This window comes from Pithys albifrons, chromosome 14 (genome assembly GCF_047495875.1).
Source record: "Pithys albifrons albifrons isolate INPA30051 chromosome 14, PitAlb_v1, whole genome shotgun sequence".
NCBI classification, from domain to species: Eukaryota; Metazoa; Chordata; class Aves; order Passeriformes; family Thamnophilidae; genus Pithys; species Pithys albifrons.
Genome location: NC_092471.1, coordinates 5,560,333 through 5,582,156, shown reverse-complemented (window position 1 = coordinate 5,582,156; position 21,824 = coordinate 5,560,333).

The window sequence follows — 21,824 nt, the reverse complement described above, 5'->3', positions numbered from 1 at the left end:
GGTTATTGGGCAGATGAAACCCAACCTTAGGAACTGGTGAGGAGCAGAAAGCAGCTCCCATTATTAATGTTCATGTGAAGGACCAGGACACTCAAAACTTGTCACAGTCATAGTGCTGCAGTGCTGGGGCAGGCAATTTTTTATTCTCTGTATAGTTCACATACCCCACAAAGGTTTACAGCCTCTCTGGCAAAACACCATGATTACTCTGCTTCAGTTCATGTGCAAGGAAAGAAAGAAAAAAAGGGGAAAAACTATGAGGTATCCTTTTAAAATTTGTGCATTTGAGTCAGACACACACTAGAGAAATGCAGCAAATTATTTCTTCACAAAGAGCTCAAAAAGTTTATAACTTGTTTTCAAAGCAAAGAATCCAAAAAGCCATTTGTTTACTGACATGCTGTATATTAAATATTTGGGATTTTTTTATTAAAGTTTGGGCTTAAGCTAACTGACCTGGAACAACTAATTAATTATTCCATGCCTTATTCTGTCCATCTAAAAGAAATTTATTCTCACCTGAAGAGCCTTGGGAGGAGACAGGTATTTTTTAATAGAAGTGCAAATTCATATTGCAGGTTTACAAATTGCAATGCATTTCAAACAACTGAAATTTAAATAAGTCTTCTTTGATTGCCTTGAGAGAATTCTGAAGACTTCCTGTTCTCAAAACTAGATTTTCAAATTTAAAGACGGCCAGTTCAGCAAATATTCCCATTATAATATAAACTGTCTTATGTCTTTATTATTTGTAAACAAGCAATTTCTGTATTAAAGGAAAATCACTCATGCTGCTTGAGGCACGTGATAACATTGTAGATGAGTTTAGTTTTCCTTTTATTCATGTTAGGATTTATAACTGAGCAAGACACGGCTTCACTTTTTTAAAAGTCGTGTTATCATAAAGGAAATGACTCCAGTAATTCTCAAGATGATTCTTCACTTATTACTTTGCAGAGGGAAAACAAACAAGAACCACAACACAACAGCTGGGCTAAAATCTCTTCAGCTTTTACTCTGACCCAGATGCAATTTCTTTTCAAATGGGGTGGAAAAAACCCACGCAATTGTTAGAGTTACCTAAGTATTAAAAACATAAGTAAGTGAAATGTTTCAGCTATTACATTTGTGCCTCAGATGTGTTTTCAAAATTAATATGCCTTTAAAGGATGTTTGAAATAGCAACACACACCTGGCATGGTGAAAAGGAACACTTTTTAAGCAGAGATGTAATGAAGTGGAAAAAAATGTAAGGTCAGTGCAGTATTTTGTGTTGAATAACTTCCAAAAAACAACAATGTTGAGATTGGTTTGAGTATTCTGATCCTCAGAGCAAATCTGTTCCCTTGCAAATAGTGCAGGAAAACCAAGTAGGGAAAGTCCATTTTTCCAAAGGAAAAAAAAAGATGTGAAGTAAAGGGTGGTAGTAGCCCCTATCTCACATTCTTAAAAAAAAACCCAAAAAACAAACAAACCAAAACAACCACCAAAAACCAAAGCAAAAACCCCCCAAAACAGGTGCCTTATTCCAATTAAATAATCTCTCCTGTCCTTAATCAGAAATTGCAAAGGCACCGTGCCCAGATACACTGCATTTACCAGAGTACTGTGGCCTGGCAGCTACTGCAGGGCAGCAAATGCCCAGTCAATGGTTAATTTATTGAAATATGTACACCAAAGGTACTGGTTTTGTGGTTTATGTTCACACTTTGAGAACAAACACTCAGAATCCCAGCCATGCAGTACCTGGAGAACAACTAAATGGCAAGTACAGCCTTCATGTGGTACCCACATGACTCCTGTGTTTATAATCCCTGTCCTACTTCATTTCTTTGAATCACCCACCATATCAGCACAAAATATACAGGTCAGGGCAGCTAAGAAAAACTGAATTTATACATCTTCATTTAAAAAATTCTGTTCTTTTTAAAGAGGTGCTCTCATCCCATCACCTTCATCCCATCCACTCAGAGCATCTGCAAATTCCATCACTCCATGAATGCTCACACACACACAGAGTAAAATCACTGCACTGCTAAAGCAGCTGCTGGTGAAGGCACAGCTGTACAGGGATGACTGGCATGAAAACGAGGCCTTTAGAACCAGGAGGAAAAGTTTTGTCTGTTTTGGCACGTAATAATTTTCACTAAAAATATTTTTCGAGAGCAATGTCATCTTTCATATTTAATGATATTCCTCCAAACCATGAGCAGTGGAGCACTGCGGTGGGGGTCAGATTTTTCAGATCTATGTGAAGTTAATGCCATTTTAACAGAATTTTGGAGCAAAGTTTTATCGGAGAGCTAATTACAGTGAGCTGAGAATGCCTCCAGTTTAAAAGTTACTTAATCCCTCGTGGTAGAACTGTGGGTGCTGACTTTCTTACCCTCTTTCTAAAGTGCAAGCTGTTAAAAATGCTAATTGTCTGAATTCGCAAAATTCTCCCTTCAAAGAGAAATAAAACTGGTTTGAACGGCAGCTTTTGAATACAATTTTGATTCCAAAGCAGCCTATTTAGAGAAAATGGGATCCATAAATGTCAACACCACCTGTAGTCTGCTTGATAACGTGCCTGCTTTCTGACAACAGCATTGATAAGCCACAGGCACACTAGAACAAACATCTCAGACTTTATCTGTTATAGAAAACTCAAAGGAGGTGGCGGTTACTGGGAACTTTCTGTTCCTAATTTGTTTCAACAGAAATCTGCAAATAGAAGTTTAAGCATCAAACAATGCTAAAAAAAAAGTTCAGTAGATTGGCATTGTTCCTGAAGAAGGCAAGAAAGTCAAGAGAAGCCTTCCTGGCTTTGGTGACAATCCCTGTACAACAGTGCAACACTGTGGAATGTTAGAGGCAAATTGTCTTTGGAGTGTGTTGTGACCATGAGAAAAAACTGTGTTACATATTAAATGAGAAGCAAAGACTCTGACAATGCAAACCCCAATCTTCTGTCTTCTACTTAGAGAAAAGGCAGAACAGAAAAAGCCTTTAGGCAGGCAGAACACCTTAACAGAGATATGAAATAAATGCATTTAGATAGCATTTTACAGGAAACTATTGGGATTTTATGGTTATTCCAATTATGAAGAAAAAAATTTTGGTATTTTGATAAGCACAGCTAAAAAAGAACAAAGGAGGAATAGCTATAGCTAGCAAAATTTTTTTTTGTCTGCTAGAGGTTTCCTGGGGAAATTTTTAATAATGGATGTCATTTTTCTACAGGAGTTTTTGCCAATACATTATGCTGAAACAAAAATGGTAGTTTAAAACCAAAAAGAAACTAAACACTTCAAAAAAGCACCATAAAGTCATAAAGACATTTTTATTAGTGTTTGCAATCAAAGGTGAACTTGACAATGGAATGGTATCAAAATGTGATATTCTAATGAACATTTTATATTGTTTGTTTCCTATTTTGATTGCCAGGTTATTTGTAGACAGAGAAAAAGAAACAGGGGAATGAGAAAGGAAATCTGAAGTCAAGCAACATCACAGTCTTCTATGAAATATTCATTACTACTCGAACAGGACAGTTTCAATGCTGTTTTGCATTAAAATCTTTTGAAAGAAAGAAAAAATAGGAAAAGAATAGACACAGATCAGAGGAGTTAGCACCCAAGAGGTAAGGTCAATGACCCATTTAGATCAATGTCTCACCAACAATGGCCAGGACTTCAAGGTGAATAGACCAACCACATCAGAGCAGATATTACAGCCATTACAAACACAGCTGGACATACAGCAGAGAACATACAAAAGGTGTTGCCATCAGGAAACATTCTCCCAGTCTTGGGGAACCACCAAAGGTTTTGTTTCACATTTATCCCTGCTCCTCCTCTGCAGAACTCACTATCTCAGCCATGCAAAGACTGGATCAGTCATGCAGATCTTTTTTTCAGACTCTATGAATTCCCCTTTGGTTGCAAGAGTTGAGTGAAACAAAAAATATCTAACATCTAACTTAATAGTTCTCCCCACCAGTTCAAGATCATTTCCCACAGTATGTTAAGTGTACTGTCCAATTCAGCTTCAAATACAATCAAGCCAAAGGGCTTCAAAACCACTTCAGACAGATTATTGTGAAGTCTAATACATTTCATTGGTTCTAAGTAAAAGGCTTTCTTTTATTAGCTTAATTTAATTCCCTTAGTGAGTTGCTATTCTTTTGAATCTACCAAAATATTCACAATTACTCCATAGTGGCCATAAAAAAGCCTTTGAATACTTACTGATGTTCCTTTTCAGCTAGCCAGCCTTTCAAAAACCCAGGCCAAATTCTCCTTTACTGTAAATCAACATAGTGAAATTGAAATTAATGCCAGCAAACATGAAGCTGGCACAGTGCAAGGATCCAGGAGGAAGGAGGATTGAAAAGATGGACTAAACAGAACACACGTGTTGTGTCTCCCCCGTTCATTTTGCCATCAAAGGATGGAAATTCAGTTCCATGTGAAAAGCTATTAACACTTCTCCTGCAAATATCACCTGGGGAGTACTTACAAATTTACTTGAGTTATTCACATTCTTATAAGGACTTTTTCTTAAACTTTCTCCATACAATTAAAGTGGTGGCTGTTTAAGTTTCAAACAAGTATTTGAAGGTGAACTGTTCCTGAACTTTAGACAGGGCTTTTTTAAACCTGTTTCCACGACTCTTTGAGATGAAAAGTGGTAGAAATAACCTCTTCACATGAGCTTATTTTACCTTTTCTTTTAATTAGGAGAGATGCCAACACTCTGCATGCACCAACTGAGCTACTATTATTCTTTTTACTTAAAAAATGAGTTGTAAAATTCTCTGGAGCCTTGAGACATGCATGAAATCAGACATTACTTGGACATGAGAGAAACTCTCTTCACTTGCTTTTGGTTTGTTTGGGCTTTTTTTTCCCCTAATGGATTCTGTGATTTTTTTTAATCATCACAAATATTCATTAATAATATTGATTTAACCACTAATGAAACCAAATGCTTATAAAACACCTACTGAAAAGGCAGAGCAGAGGCAAGAGAAACAAAGACTTCCCCAACCCAAACTGCCTGACTTATATCATTTAACATGTGCTGAAAAATTGCATCATTTGGAGGCACAGTTGAAAAAAGCCAACTGATATAATTTACTTTGACACTACTATAAAGGACAGAAAACAGTGGCAGGAAAAAAAAAGTGAGAACCCTTGATTTTGATAAACAAAAGGAAGCCTTTTGCCTGAAGTGATACATTCTGACATCAGCTTCACAGACCCATATTTCAATTAATAATCTAGAACTGAAATTATGTTAATACCGTAGAACTTGAATTGTACTGTAATAATTACACTGTCGAGTTCTGCAGAAATGCCAGACTCATACTAGGATTGATGCATCTTTTCTGAAGTTTTCCATATAATTCTATTGTGTTGAATAAAATTGGACAGGATTTATATTTTTTTTAACATATTTTTACATGAAAGCAGTTCCTTTATCTTCTAACTTGGATTTTGCTTAATATCAATCTCTTCTCTCCTTCTGACATCCCCTATTAGATGAAAGTCAAATAGAAAGCAAAAGAGGGAAAGAACTTCTCAATCTTCCTTAGCTGAAAGGTCTTGCCAGGACATGGATGAGCAAGGATTGCCTTCCTCAGCATGAAGAAAAGACAGATGCTTAAGACTGAGTTTTTCATTAGAGACAGCCACAGCCTGGCTCAGAACTAAGGCTGTGACTTCACTTCAGCTGCCAGGGGCTCAGAACAGGGGGCTCTGGTTCTCATCCCAGTATCACCTCTACTGTTTCCGAGTTATGGTATAACATTCTATGGTTTTGACACCAACATATGTTCATGTTCGCAAAAAAAATCACATAAATAAGTTTATTAATTCCTCAAACAAACAACTGACTGTCTTGCACTTATAGAGACTTGGAAAAAACTTATTCTGAAACTCAGTTCTCCAGGTGTCTGTTCCGGAAATTTGATTTGTCCTTAATGCAGAAAGTTAATTCAAAAAATATGCTGCAGCCTAAGAAAATCTGTAAGGAATCATTAAACATGTCTGGTCAAACCAAGAACTACCTTTGGTGATAACTCTCATAGACAATGCAAAACAAATATGACTTCTTTCACTGAGGAACACTCCCAAACTACCAATGAGACTGACAACACGGTCAACTTTTTTTTAAATTATGAGAGACAAAGAGGAAAGATTAAATTCAGTAGTTAAAAGGATCCTTCCACTTAGTCATATATTTGACACTTAGGATAGAAACCAGGTCTCTTAAAACTCTACATAAGAATATCTCATGAGAATGAATATATTTTCAGCTTCCATCTGTGATGTCATTACAGCTCCAATCTGTTCAAAACCAGAAAGTCAGGCCCAAGAGGAACTGTCTCAATCTGATTTTCACACACCTTAGTGACAGTCACCCAGATTTCTACTGTAATAACCATTTGGTTCAGTGATAAATCCTACATTCTGTAATTGTCAAGCTACTTGCTGACATCACAAACCAAGAGTCAGATTTTAAATGTGTTGCTGTAAGTGATTAAAAAAGTGAGTGTTTGCTCAAGCCCATTTTTCCTTAAAAAATAAAAATTAACTGCACAAGGTCCCTGCTACAAAGGGCAGAGGTAAAATTCCAAGCCCTGGTACAGAATGCCAGGCTGGGTCCAGGAGGCAGAACATTGCAGTGCACACAGTGCCAGGCTTTGTTCTGCTGCCACTGCCTGGCACTGCCCCTTCCAGAGCCTGCAGCTCAGGGCTCCTCACACCCACTTATTGGTTGTTCCTAATTTAACCAGTTAAAGATGACAAAGACTACTCACTTAAAAGAGGATTTGGGCTAATTTTCATGCCTCAAAGCTGTTCCACTCCCTCTGGTCCCTCACAAGGCTTCAATTTCCTCCTCAACTTTTTGGATAAAATAAACTTCACTGGATCTCTCATGGAAATGTCAAAGGAAAGGTTAAACTGCTCCTGTCTCGTTCATCAGAATTATTTTCTTCCTCTTTTCATACTTGTTCTGTCGCACAAAATACAGAAGCAGATAATGTGAAATAGCTCTACATGACAAATAAAGGAGTCTTATATTCACCCAAAGAAATCTGAAGTTATATCATATACAAAGCCCCTAACAATTGACACTAGAATTTTCTCCTTATCTATCTGATTTCTGACATTCAAGAATGTGACCTTCAAAATTAATTTCCTTTTGAGCCTGAATTTTTTTCTGTTCCTTCTTGTTTAACAATTATTAAGTATCTCATAAGCACACACTGTACATCAAAGTGGAGAACTACCATAACACAGACCTTACTATGTTCTTCTCCATTTGTTCTACTTTAAATTTTGATCTCATCTGATGCATATGCTGGCAGGTGATGTTTAAACAAAATCCTTTCAAGTTAATAAAAATTTTCCCATATTTATTTATTTTAAACCAGCACCTGTTATCTCTCCAACTCCGGCTGTTTGCTGTGCCTTCTGTGATTTCACAGCAGCTGACTGCAGTTGAATTTGGCTTATCTAAGCTTATAAAGCAATACTCATCCTGTCTCATTCCATTTAATTGCACTTAATGTGTGGAGGAAAGAGTTATAAAATTCAGGAATGAGGGAATGTCACCTCCTCTGATGTTCCTAATTGTAGACAGTTTCTGCTGTGGTTTTGTTTTGTTTCTTTTTACATGTTTAAATCAAGGTGACATGAACTAGGCCTGTGATGAATTACAGAAATTTACTACCATGAAACTGGACAAGTAATCACTGAAAAGGTGGTTCTCTACCTTAAAAACCAGACACCTCTGCAAGCATAAGCACAGAAACAACTTAGGCTGTAGGTAAGTGCCTTTAACTGCCCACTTTCCATTATTACTTAGGAGAATGTAACTATTTCCAGGTTCCATCTGGAATGCAATTCCAATTGCAATGATAGAGATAAACAAGAGATATGAAAATGTAAGCAGCAAAAACTAGCTTTTGATTATCCTAAATTATCAAGAATTCAGATCCAAGCTTATGATTTAATGACATAGGCTATGACTAAAATACATATATTACAGTCAAGAGATTATAAAAACGAATAAGCCTAGTATCAAGTAGCTTTAAAAATTAGGATATCAAAGACAGTTTAGCTCTAAGTCCCCATGTCTGCAAGGTGGGGGTGGTTTACATTTTAGAATTTTTTTTAAATTATTTTTCTGCCAAGGAAATGATTCTCCTGAAGTGAGTTGCATGAAAGAATCAGGTATGTGATTTTAAAACAGCTGCCTGAGCACAGACTCTGCCACTACTTAGCTCAGGGGATACACATTTCTTTCCTAAATGGCTTTGTTGTGCTGGGGCTTAGCACCACAAAAACTAGGTTTACCAGAGGGTCAATGAGGAATAAAGTGACTGAGGGGCAAATTATTCTACTCCCACCAATATTACATACATGACCTGCACTGCAATAACACCTGTGGGTGTCAGTAAAACTAAGACCATGTAGTAGCCATGGTTAAATATTTATGGGCACTACCTTAGAACCTTGAAAAATGATAATAACTTACCCTAGTCTCAGGTACAGTCTTTGAAAACTGAATTATCAACATAAAAGCACTTTCAGGTATTTGAACATACAGAAAAGTAAGTACCATAACCCAGATGAAATGTGTGGTTTCTCAGTACCACTGAGTTTCTTTTAATCCCTACAAGTTTTTCTGCCTCTAACTAGGAAATAGAAGAGAAAGGTGCACGCTAAGGGGCTAAAGAGACACTTCTTTTTGCCTTCCCACTCATAATCTCAAGATGACTGTCAAAGGATTTTTAATTTCCTGTGCTACAGAGATCAGGTTAATCTTCAGTGATAGGTGTTAACAAAATCCCATAAGCAGAGCTAAGTTCCATGCACCAAAACTTAAAGCCATTGACATCCATCGTTAGTAATCACTGCTGGGCCTAAGTAAACCTTTTTATATGACACTCACTACAAATATTAACTATGACTCTAAAGTGCATGTGTTGCTACTGAATTAAGAGCGTTATGTATTTACATTTTGTTCTGGACAGGTAGCAAGACTTTTTTGGTTTTAGAAACTTCTGGGTTGCTCCAGAATCTAAATCTGTCTGTCATATGCAAGAATTCTTGAAGTCAAAGCCACTTACACCAAAATACTTGAAAATTATTAACATGAACATCACTGATGAGATCCAATAAAGGCTTTTTGCACATCTCTCTACCTAGACAACATTCATTCTTGAATTTATCTTCACTTGTACTAAAGTGAAAAGACTAAAGTAGCACCAAAGCCTTGAAACATGCTGCTTGCAACCATTAAGAGAAATAAATTTTAAATATCATAATACTACATAAGTTTTTAGCTGTTTGCTAATAAGTTTATTTTCCAGCTTGTATGTTACCTGCTTGTGATACTCTACTACCTGAAAACATTCACTCTTGAGATCTTTGCCAATTTATTTTCTTTCCTTTGTCCTGATGCCCCATTTGCTACTTCAGTTGCACACAGTAAGTTTAATGTGAACAGTAGTCAAGCCAAAAATTAACTTTACAACCTAGTCAGGAAAGAGGATCCCATAACTGAACATAAGAAAATCATGTACCATGTATAGAAACCCACAGAATTAATGGAAATGTTCTCTTGTATCTGATGGTCAGTATTTCAAATATTCCTCTTGGCCACATTGCAGAACAAATTTTGCAGAACCCTGGATAGAAGGGTATCAAGGGCCACAAAGTCCCTTTCTAATTCAACATTAGTCTCATTATTGTATTATGCTTGACACATAGATTTAAGAGGTGTATCTGTATCAGTATTCAAGGACTTTTGGAAAAAGTTCACATTTGTAGCCTTCTTCTATATGCTGGTTGACAACACAGGGTGATCTAAGAGTGCCCAAGTTGAATTCCTTTCAACCATGTATATACTGAAATATGAACTCCAAGACCACAATGCTATCAAAGCACCAGTAGACACTCAATTCACAAGTGGAATCCTGTGAGGTGTGCAGAGGGTGGGCATCAAATCCTGAGCACTGCCATTTTTGAGACTACAAATCCTCTTCTACAGTGCTGCATTAATTTGAAAGTCATCTCTACTGTCAGCTATGACACCAGTTTTTGAAATACATAGAGTGTTTCTATGCTGACATTCATAATGGCACAATGCTGAGCAGTTTTGGGGCCTTTGTGCAAGTTCTCAAGTGAACTGCTTTCAGTTACAGAAGAGGTGGCTTGTCATTAAGTCACGATACAATCAGAGCAGAAACACATTTGCTTTAATAGCACATGCAATTGTTTGGCCAAGGAAGATGTATGAAGAGCATTTGCTTGCCATCCAGGGTAGCTTTTTCCTGCTGCCTTGTAGTGGTCCCATTCCTACAGCTTCTTGTAGTGCTGCCTTTCTACAGTTTTAATTCCCTCTAAACTACAAATGTCTGAAATAGCAGCAGCAAGAATGGCAAAAAGTGGAAAACAGAGGCCAACCCCTTTCTTGAGGAGGAGTATTAGACAAGCAGACACAAACACTTGAACAGAATCCTTCTATTTTCTGTGTCTCAACAACAACAAAAATGCTCACTCTATAAGAAGCTGGTATTCTCTGACTTTTATCCACACTTTCTACATTCACTAACCACTGTTGTATCATTTTGCATCATGTAACTGTTACACCATTCCCATGGAAATCCCAGTAACTGATATATCCTGTAACACTGTACAGCCATTTCTGCAATGGCACTCTGATAAATCATATACTGCAATGCTGTAATGGCAGCAGGAGGAGATTAGGTGTGTAGAGATTATGTCTAGAATCTTCCATCTCTCTGTGGAAAGACTTCAAGCCCACATGGGGTTTTTTGGCTCAGTTTTTTCACAGGATAGGCCATGTTGGCAGGGATCCAGAAGGATCATCCAGCCCAACTCCTATCCCTGCACAGGACCATGTCCAAGAGCCACATCACGTGCCTGAGAGTTTTGTTTGTAGCCTTTATTTCACTGCTCTGCAAAACAAGTTAAAAGAGAGCAGAGGAAATTATTTATTAGACTGCTGGAAGGAAGTTGATTTTCTTTTAGAGTATTTACCAAATTCTTTCAAGTCTCTGTGGTTCAACATATTCAGCTACATCAAAGCCAAAGCATACACTTTTGAGCTCTTCATTTACTGTTAAAATCCACATTCTTGGATGCTGAAATGTTTACTACACTTTGTCCAAGCTTAGGAGTTAGTGGTCTACTAGCTATATCAGTACCAAAACTGTTTTGGATGACTGCAATCATATTTACTGAAATGATGTACTAAGAGAACAGATTTACCGTTTACTTTAGGAAGCTAAAATTAAGACAAACATTTACAGAAGAATTCTTTTTATTCCTTCTACCCGTGCATCCATATTGTCAGTCACACATCAGCCCTCAAAACCTGAATTTATAACATGAAATAAAATTGGTGGCTGTGATCACAGTAAAACACCGGGGTTCACATTGTCCTTTGAAGACAATAGAAATATTTCCTTCCATGTGTCAAGGTTTCCTCACACCAGGCTTCTAAACTAGCAAACTGCACCCCAGATGCCCATCTCTCTACTCTCAGCTTCTCTCAAACATCTGAGATGTATCACCAGATGTCAAGCTGAGACACACCTCACAGCAGCAGAATACTGCTCACCATGGTGAGCTATGACACAGACCTGCTGTAAGTTTTTCCACTGCTGCTGATGACTCATTAGTACTTCAGCTGATTACAGAAAGCATGTGTGAGAGTTGCTGGTGGAACCCTTATTTTTCAGGGTTGCTCTACTAAGGTTTGATAGACACATTTCCAAAAGGCTGTGCATGAAGTAAAACCAAACAAGAGTGAAGGAAGCAGAAGATAAGAGTTTCAAAGAAAGGTTCACCTTGAAAAGAGATCCTTACTATGATTCCTCACACTCATACCTGCAATCAGTCTCTTACCAGGTATCTGAAAGGATTCCATTTTTATCCTGACTTCCATTCGAGAACACTTGACATTGCACACCATCATGTTGACAATAATGAGATAACAAAAATCTACTTTCAGATATTACATGGAACAAAATAAAGAGAAAGCAACCTTCTCACCTTCCTGTTTCCATAGATTCCAAAAGTTCAAGTCATAAATTACTATGTCTGGCAATTACAGCATAAAAAAGCTCAAATGTGAAGCACCTGAAAGCTTCATACACAGGTTTGGCCAAAATAATAGCCAGCATCTTCAAGCCACTGTTAAATTGTAAGATTTCTCCTCTTGCTGAGGGGTTACTACCACCAACAATCTCTTTCCTATTTCAAAGATTACACCCAAGCTTGATCTTAAGGAAGATAACCAAGCATCTTGCTGTACCAATTCATACACAGCTATCACATTTATAGCTCTACCTCAGTTTTCAAAAAGCCAGAATAGTTTCCAACTATTACACTAGAAAAGCTACTCAATCAACTTCAAACATTTTTACAAATTAGCCTTCAACTCACAATGTTTGCTATAAAACTATCACAAGAATTTGCTTTTCTGCAGAATACTGATTCAGTTCAAGGCATAGCTATTTGATAACATTTTCCTAGTAAGAAGAATTACACAGATTTATCTGTTTGCATGTCTAGGAGGGTCTTTATGGGCTATCATTGTATTTCTTAGTCTGTTATGGATTAAATGCCACAACACCCCCCCCCCCACACACACACACACACACACTTGCTTCATTCATTTAATCATAAACAACCACACAATCTCCACAATCACTTCCCCAAAAAACCGCCACAGCACTGGAGAAGGGAAGAAATATTTAGTCCCTAAACAAGCAGTCACCACTCATTGTGAAGTGGGTAGACAGAATTTAAAACTCCTTACAGAAGACATAGCAGGATTAATCCCCAGTTATCAAGCACAGTAAAAGCCTTGAATGTTCTTTCTGTGAGCAAAAGGACAAATCACGGTGGGTTTTTTGCCCCAAAATATGAATCCAATGTGATTCCATCCCAAAGACATACTAAATTATTGTAAAACAGGTTATTGTTTCAATGTTTAATACATGAGAGTAAATATACCTAAACCAATATGGTTCACACTACATAATAATGAAGATCACTCTTGAGGAGTCCAACAGATAAGACATGAATCTGTATGAAATCACAGATTACTAAAGGTGCAAATTAAGACTAAAACTGGAAAACAATAGAGTTCTTCTCATCCATTTAGAGCAGGTATGGACACTGACAGACAACTAACTGTCTTTACTGGGTGCTTTGTTTGGGACTGTCAAACAAAGAAAATTTTGAGAAAAAAATCAAGGTAGTAGTAATTTTCCTTCAGAATACATTTACTAAATTTATTCTGCAAGATAGAAGACCTACATACCTTTTTCTTAGATTTTTGTGGTTGCTGTATCTTTGGTCTACTTGCTAAAAGAAAGTAGTTATAATAACTTAAGGGCATTAAACTTCTCGGTTCTCCTTTTATTAAAAACTTCTCATCTACCATGAGAATTGTACTCACATTCTCCTAATATGTCTGAAACCTTTTTTTTACTTGGTTCTTATTCCAGAGGTCTTTGACTTGTTCTGGCAATTTGCAAATGCTGCCAAACCCCAGCAACAACCTGTGTTGTAAAGTTGTGTGTTTCTTTTATCATCAAGTTACATTCCAGAACTTTAGTACCATTCAAAGAATGTGTTTAACACCTTTCAAAGGTACAGCACAACAATGCAGCTATGATTTATTTTTATTCTTTTTTAAATTTTAGCTGGCTTGAAAAAGTACACAAAGCATTATATAATTTGAAAAGGGCCATTTTTCTGTGATTATATTCAAGAGTAGAAATAATGAAACTTCCTAAGTATTATACAAACTGTACTTCATAACAAGTATTATACTAATTACTATGCAGCTTCCCCCCCAAAAAAGCAAAAAAAGAAAGTTTTCTGTGAATTAAACTACAGGGAACTAATCTGATCAACAGCTCTAAATTCAAGAAATATGAATTAACAATTATATAAAAATTTGTTAAAAGTTATTGGAAAAAAACCCAGTTCCCAAGAGTTTCAGCTAAAAAAGTCTGTGATTTTCAAATTAGATCTATGTTCCATTAGTGGTTGTACAAAACTCCCACAGCCTTTGGCTCGGCACATTTTATTGCAGTGTATAATAGAATAAATTATGCAGCAACCTGTTGGGAGCCAATGGTGGGAGAAACTGTATTAAAAAATAGACTAAGAGAGACATTACTATATAAGGGGTAAACAGAAGAGGAAGGAAACAGTCAAAGAAAATAATTTGAAAATCTTCTGGAAGGGATCACATCTTGGTCCAAATACCTTCTCATATATTGAAGGGCTGGTTTAGGGTGGGGAGGGGGAGGGTTTGATTTGAGGTTTTGGGGGTTTTCTTCAGTTGGTTGGTTTTTGTTCTTTCTAACCACAGGGGTAACCACAAATCAATGCAATGGAGAACTAAAAATAACTAGAAATAGCAATACCAATTCCCTTAAGTTGCAAGGCATTTTTTCTTCATAAACATCTCAAGTACAATAGATGAGTGAAAGCAATGCCAAACTGACAATTTTCTGTTCACCAAGTCTGAGGCTCTCCAGACAGATAAACTTCAGGGACTCATATCACTCTCAGTTCCTGATAAAAGCTGGGCAGGTCACAATTCCTGGGGTTCCCATGCTGGGAATGAAGGCTGTGGGTACACAGGGCAACCTTTACACCTGACCTCTCCAACCCTCAACACACACTGTATGGGCAGAGCTGATGGAGGAGTTGCTGCTGAGTGGTGGGGTCCTAAAGCCTGAACTTTAAAGGCCATTTGTCATGGGGACATAAATAAAATGTGCCATCAGGCACGTTCACCCTCTTCTCCCACCTCCTCGAAATTTGCTTCATGAACTTCCCAGATCACTTTGCTATTACTGCATAGTTACAGAGACAGAAAGATAAGAATGATTTCAGCTTTGTAAAACTGGCATTGATTTGACATGAAAGAGAATCATGCAGACATAGATTCAAACCAACTATTGCCACATAATTTATTATTCAAAGGCACAGAATTCTCCCATTTGAAGTACTTATCTTTCAATCACTTAGAACACTGATAATCTACACTGTACCTGGCAAGTGTTAAAATATATTCTGGAGATACTCAACTTCAAGTCCAGATGTTAAGAAAATGGACACACAAGTCAAAAATCATTCCCTAGAGAGAACTACCCAATGATACATGGGCTAAAATGAACAGTAAATCCTGAGGGTAATGGCTCAATGTATCAGTTAAAGACTGTGGCAATTACTCCAGACAGTCTATTTTCAGAAATACTCTCTCAAAAGAAATTAGTGCCCTTTTCACCATAATGGCAAACCAGCACTAGGTTCTGGGGGGGGAAGTGCTGGTCATCACTGACTACAATATTGTGGAGAGTAGGATCTTGAATTGGGAAGAATGTAATGAAAAACATCTAAATGAGAGCATATGTAACTGATCAAGAATGCCCCATTTAAGGAGGACAAGCCCAGCAGAGACCACAGTGTGACAGTGCCATTAATTGCTAAAAGAGAAAATGAATTACAGAACAGTAAATTCTGAGGTTCCTGTTGCAGAAGTTTTTACTGACAGTTCTTAAAGATTAAGGAGCTATCAGAAATTACTGATACAGTAATATCAACTCACTTTATGATTGGCTACAAAACTGGTGTTTGGGAAGCAGGCACATATATACACCCCCAAACACTTCCTAATATATAAATCAAAAAAGTACTTCAAAAAAAATGTAGTCAGAATTTTCTTGTGAATCATGGCAATCATGTCTTAAATTCCTGCCACCAGACAGTACAATCTTATGGTGCAAAAAATGTCTCTGATAGTCACTGAGTATTTCTGTCCATTTCAAAATATGCTGCATTGGGAGGAGACAGCTCTTGAAGAGCCAGACTAATCCCAATGGAAGCTATTACAATCAAACCTACCATACAGCCAGTCTCAACAGTTCCTCACATATGGGATTGTTCCAGGATAAGGTGTCCCTGTGCAGGGTAGGGGGGTTGGAACGAAATAATCTGTAAGGTCCTTTCCAACCCAAGCCATTCTATGATTCTATCACTTGCTCTATAAACAACAAAAGAAACTCTTACACTTTCAGCTCTCGCAGACTTAACAATTTATACTAACCTTAAAAGTTCTCTACTCTGTTTGGTTTTATTTCCCCCCAATCCTAACTTCTACTCTACAATTCTGTCTGTAGAGAGGAGGGAGGATCACCCCATGGAGCTCAGCTAATGATGAAAACCACGCCTGAAGGGACAGCAGTCTCCATCCCGAGTATCACACCCTTCAAAGTGCCCAAAGGTCTCCACTCTAGAGAGCCTCCATTCCTGGCTTCCAAGATAGAACTGCAAGCTGAAGTTTTATAGAACTGAATTGTTAAGTACTGAAGTGAGAAAAGGGCAAGTGGCACCTCTTAGTCTTTAAAAAGGTGAATATTTTCCTTTTCAACTCTCCCTTCCTCTAACACTCAGATCTTGGAGATGGCTGCTTACTGTATGTATTCAGATAAATTTAAAGGAATATATATACTTTGAAAAACAGTTATTTGATCCTTTTCCTAGTTGACATTTTTCTTTGTTTGGAACTGTACTTTTGATTTGTAGCTTTCTAAAATTAGTCAGCTAATATTAGGCAATAATAAGTGAAAAAATCTTTAACAAGTGCAATAAATTTGAGCAATTTTGTTACTTTTATAGAATAGGCATTGATTTTTCATGAAAGCAAGTACTACTGAAGCAGAATATTAGAACAAATAAAGTAATGTAGGAAAAATATTTAACACTAAAAGAAAATAAAAGTTATACTATGCTTGATCAAAATTGCAGAAGTTTGGATACAAAGCATATAATAACTTGCAAATATAATAATCTAAGGGTCTTGTAAAGAACAAAAAATGTGCTGAAAGACAATTGAATATCTCTATTGATAGTAAAAGATCTTTTCCTTACCAACAAAATGCTGAATATACAATTAAATAGTAAACAGTATCCACAGATATTGTATTCCAAACTGCTCCATGGAGTGAAACCATCCCTTTCACAGATCTGACAACTCCTGTTCAGAGCACTTACTATGGTTTGTTCACATGACACACCACAATTCTATATTTGTAAACAAAGGCACAAATTAAATGGGTTATCTGCAAGAACCACAATAATACCAAGAAATCTTTTATCTCCTTCACAAAGCTATTTTAGTCAAATTAGAATGAATCAAATCCAGTAGAAGAGCTGCGGGAGAAAAAAAGGGAAAAAAAATCAACAACACTCTCTAACCTTATTTTTACAAGTTAATGGGCTTTTTTAAAAGGAGATTTAAGTCAGAGCCACTATTTGGGTTTCTGAATATGATTCAAGTGTTGAAGCATCTGTCTTGCATGCTGAGGCTGGGAAGGTTGGCACAGTTCAGCTCTGAGAAGTCAATTCTCAGGAGGATCTTATCAATGTGTATAAACACAAATATGAGGATGTACAAAGTTTGGAGCCTGACTCTTCTCAGTTGTGTCCAGTCAGAGACAAGAGGCAATAGGTAAAGGTTGAAATACAAGTAGTAGTAAAAAACAACAGCACCACTAAAGCACTTTAAGTCAGGCTGCCATGGGTTGTGGAGTGTCCATCTTTGGAGGTATTTCAAACCTGGCTGGACAACCCCCTGAGCCACCAGTTCCCACTGAACCTGCTTTCAGCAGATGTTCTTCAGAGGTCCCTTCCCACATCAGCAGTTCTGTAAAACCCCTGCCTGTGTATCACCAACAGGTTGATGCCAAGAGTTGCAGCGTGAATTTCGAGTTTGCTGACCTTGATTAGAAATTAATATTGAATTTCCAGGTTCTTTAAGAGAAATAAAGAAGTTAAAGTTGTGTTAGCACTCCCAGTTAATCTAATATGGCACCTAAGTCTGAGCCACATCCTTCATTTTTGTCCAAGTTGTCAGAATCAAAGAGTAATGAGACAGATTATGATTTTGTTGCTAATTTATACTTATTCTTGAAAAGAAAAATTTTTAAAAGTGTGAAAGGGAAAAGGGGTTTTTTATAATTTGGGGGATTTTTTAATACAGATACACATGAGTAATCTAATTGGTAAGAACAGGAATACAAGGTCAAACCAAAGATACACTAGTTCAATGCTCTGTCTTCCAGTAGAAGCCAACAGCAGATGACTGAATAAACTTGTAAGAACACGACAAATGTACAGGGACAGAGTGTACATACTGCTCTGTGGGAATGTTCTAAATCCAAAGACTCATGGGTCAAGAATTTCTTGAAAATAGTTTCTTTGAATACAATAAGTCTTAATAATTTGAATTTTTGACCTACTTGTCCAACTGCTTTTGAACCCACACAAATTTTTTTTTTACATACAATGCACTGGATAAACAAGTTCCACAGCTTAACTTCATGCTGTGTGAGGAACTGTTTTCTTTAATCACACTGAGCCAACCACTTGCTGAGTTTGATAGGTCTTAATTCTCTTACTGGAAGAGACAACTCCCTCATGTTCTCTTTTTCAATGCAATTTATATTTCCTCTGTTTTCTCTTTTTTTTTTCCAGCCTAAAAACTCATAGCACGAGTTATTCTTAAAAACAGAAGTTCCATTTACTAATCAGAATTCTTTTCTAGATCTTCTGCACTTCTGCTACATCCTAAGTCAAGAAACATCAAATCAACAGGCAATATGAGATGTGTATGCACTACATGCATAATCATCTTTATTTTCCACTCTCCCTAATGTGCTCTCTGTCTTTCTGGACTTTAACCATTGTTCTCAACTATTTCCATAAGCCATGAGAAGCATCAAGATCCTCTTTCAGAAACCATCTTCTCATTTGTAAAGCCAGAGCTGTCCAGGATACATAGAACAAACATGGTGTAAGCTGTGATAATTTACTTGCCTTTGACATCATTACCTCTCAGACTTCAAAGGTACTTTGCAGGTGCATTTGCCAGCATTTCACAGTAAATGCATTCATCATATTTTCTCTTAGTGGAAGAGTAGTTCTGTTATGAATGAACTAAACAGCTAACAAAAGCAGACATTCTTTATTTGGGGTTTTAGATTTGGGTGCAAATGTCTCCCAAGCCAATATAGCTAATACTGACATCTATAGATTAAGAGGCAACCTGGAGCCAGTAGGTGTTCCTACCAGGGGCTGTAGTGCAGCACTTCCTTTATGGCATCAAATAGTTCCCTGTAATCCATGGCTCAACTCCATAAAAGATATTTACATTTTGATTGCATGTCAGGTTAATTAATCTTGAAAAAAATCATTAGTAAAATATTAAAAGTAATATCTCAGTCTTCCAAATTCAATAGTTCACCATTCTGGACAGTTCTAAAGTCCTCTCCAACCCATTTTAACCTTGATGGGTTATCTTTGACAGATTTAACTGTAGTCAATAATACGCACTATATTTTAAACACCAGATTATTTAACTGTACAGTAATAGTTAACATATAAAACACATGATAAAACATATTTATGGCCAGTGATAATATATCAAACTCAATAGAAGCCAGAGCCAAATTTCATTGGCCACAGTCAACAATCCCCTGCTTTTCAGACAGAGAAAATATCAACAAATGCAAATGCTTTATTTTCACCTCATAAACAATCATTTTATAGTGTCTATTAAGCATCAAAAGTAAACACAATCACAATTATGGAATTCCAGGAACACACAGAACACATTTAGGCAACTCCTGAATAGAAAAGATGCCATATTACTAAGCAGTTTATATTTTTATGTGTTCCTTAGGGAATTTTCTGTACAGGCTTCTGTTATCAAAGTGGCAATTCCCATCTTTTGTTTTGTCTCTAACAACCTGCCAGGATAATTAAACTCAGAACTCAGCATGTCTCAGTGACTACAGAATCTTCTGGACAGACATCAGAAGACTGGCATGGCAGCAACTCATGTCTCTTGAATGAAGAGGAGAAAATCTCCAGCACCAGATGTCCAGTTAATCCAGCCTCAAAGGCAAAACCAAACATTAACAAAAAACCCCCACCCAAAGTGGAGTTAAAAAGAGCACATGTTCCCCTGCCCCCAAAAGGAGAAGGCCTGCTGAGCAGATCCATCTATTCTATTTGACCTGACCAAGTGCCAAGTGCAAATCCTGAACAAAAATGCAGAGGAAAATCCTTGCAGCCTTCATTTCAACCCCCTTAGTCCTCACAGAAGTGACCCACAGTTCATTATGGAGATGTTAACACAGCAACAGGATTCTATTGTTCTACATTGCTATTTCACCACATTCCCAGTGTCCCTCCCAATATAATTTAAGTGCAGTCCAAACAGACCACCTGCATAAATTGCCAAAGTCTAACCTAGGAATCAGTTCAGACACTGGACTCTCCCTTCAGTTGCTTCAAGTGATTATAAAGCTCCATCAGTTGACATGTGCAAGTCTCAAATTCTTTCACCTGGCCAGAGCTTTAGCCTACTCCTAGGCACAAGTAAATCTCAAACTGAGTTCCTCCTTTGCAAGGCCCATTTTGTCAACTAGTCTAATCAATTAAGAATCTGGCTGAAGAAGTGGAGTTTCGTACAGATAATCAGTGCAAGAGGAAGGAAACATTTGGGAGCTGTTTGGCTAGAATGTGTCTCTGTTCAACAGCCTCTCTGAAGACACTCAGAAAAGAGGATATCTATTTTCACTTCTTCTATCAGACTCACTTAAGTACATATTTTGACTCGGTTCCTTCACACTTAGGTCATTCTCCAGAAATAAAGCCACTGGATTTTCAAGTCTTCCTTGAAGAGCATTGTTCAAACTGTTTTGCTCTGTGTCATTTCCTATAGTTGTCTGTCAAGAACTTCCCCAGCTGACCCCTTGAGCTCCTACTTGCACTGCAAAGTGTCTATTTTGGGTAGCTCCTACTCAGTCTGTTGACTTCTTCAAACTACACATCTAGAATGCAACATTTGCTACGTATTATATGGCAATACTGCTTCTTAATTCAAAAGCAGGTATTCTTCTAACACTAACTAGTAACACAGCAACGAGGAATCAGGCAGATTTGTCAGTTCACTGCATAAAAACAAGGACAATGAAACTCACCTTCCCCCATCTGAAAGGAAAAATTCAGTTGAATTATTAGGAGTATCAATAGGTACACTGTAAGATGAACAAATTTTAAAACCAGAACAACTGAACTTTGTTATAGAGTCTGAACTAGATACTGTGTGATGGAACAGAACATTAGGGACCTTTCTTGGTGTATTTGGGTCTCATATATATATATATTTTTAATTTTTTTGTAAATAGAAGAAGGCACAGAGTAAAGCCTCTGGGAAGTTTCAAAGCTGAATATTGACCAAAACTCTCATCCATGGTAACCAGAAAATTACACCTTTCCATACTACTGCTCAAAACTAAAAAATACTTAATGCAAATATTCACTAAAACACATGGAAGAACAGATACTGGTGAAAATAAAAGGTTTATACAGGAAAATCATCTACTGTTTGACATTGTTTAGGACACAGCACTGAAAAGCAAGCAAAAATAAAGCTACTTTAAGCTCCATTTGCATCTGCTTCATTCTGGGACCCCAACATCCCACTAGAACTACGGGATACATGTCTATACAGAGTTGTTCCATGTCACAGATCCTTTCCAGAGGCAGGAATATGGATGTGGATGAAACAATAAACCAACAGCTCCTGGACCAAGTCTGGGTGACTCATGTAGCACTTTCCATGCCTGAGCAGCATCTCAGGCTAATGCAGGAATTAGAGTGCTTAGAACCAAGGTGGGCAACAGGTATCCTCAATAACTC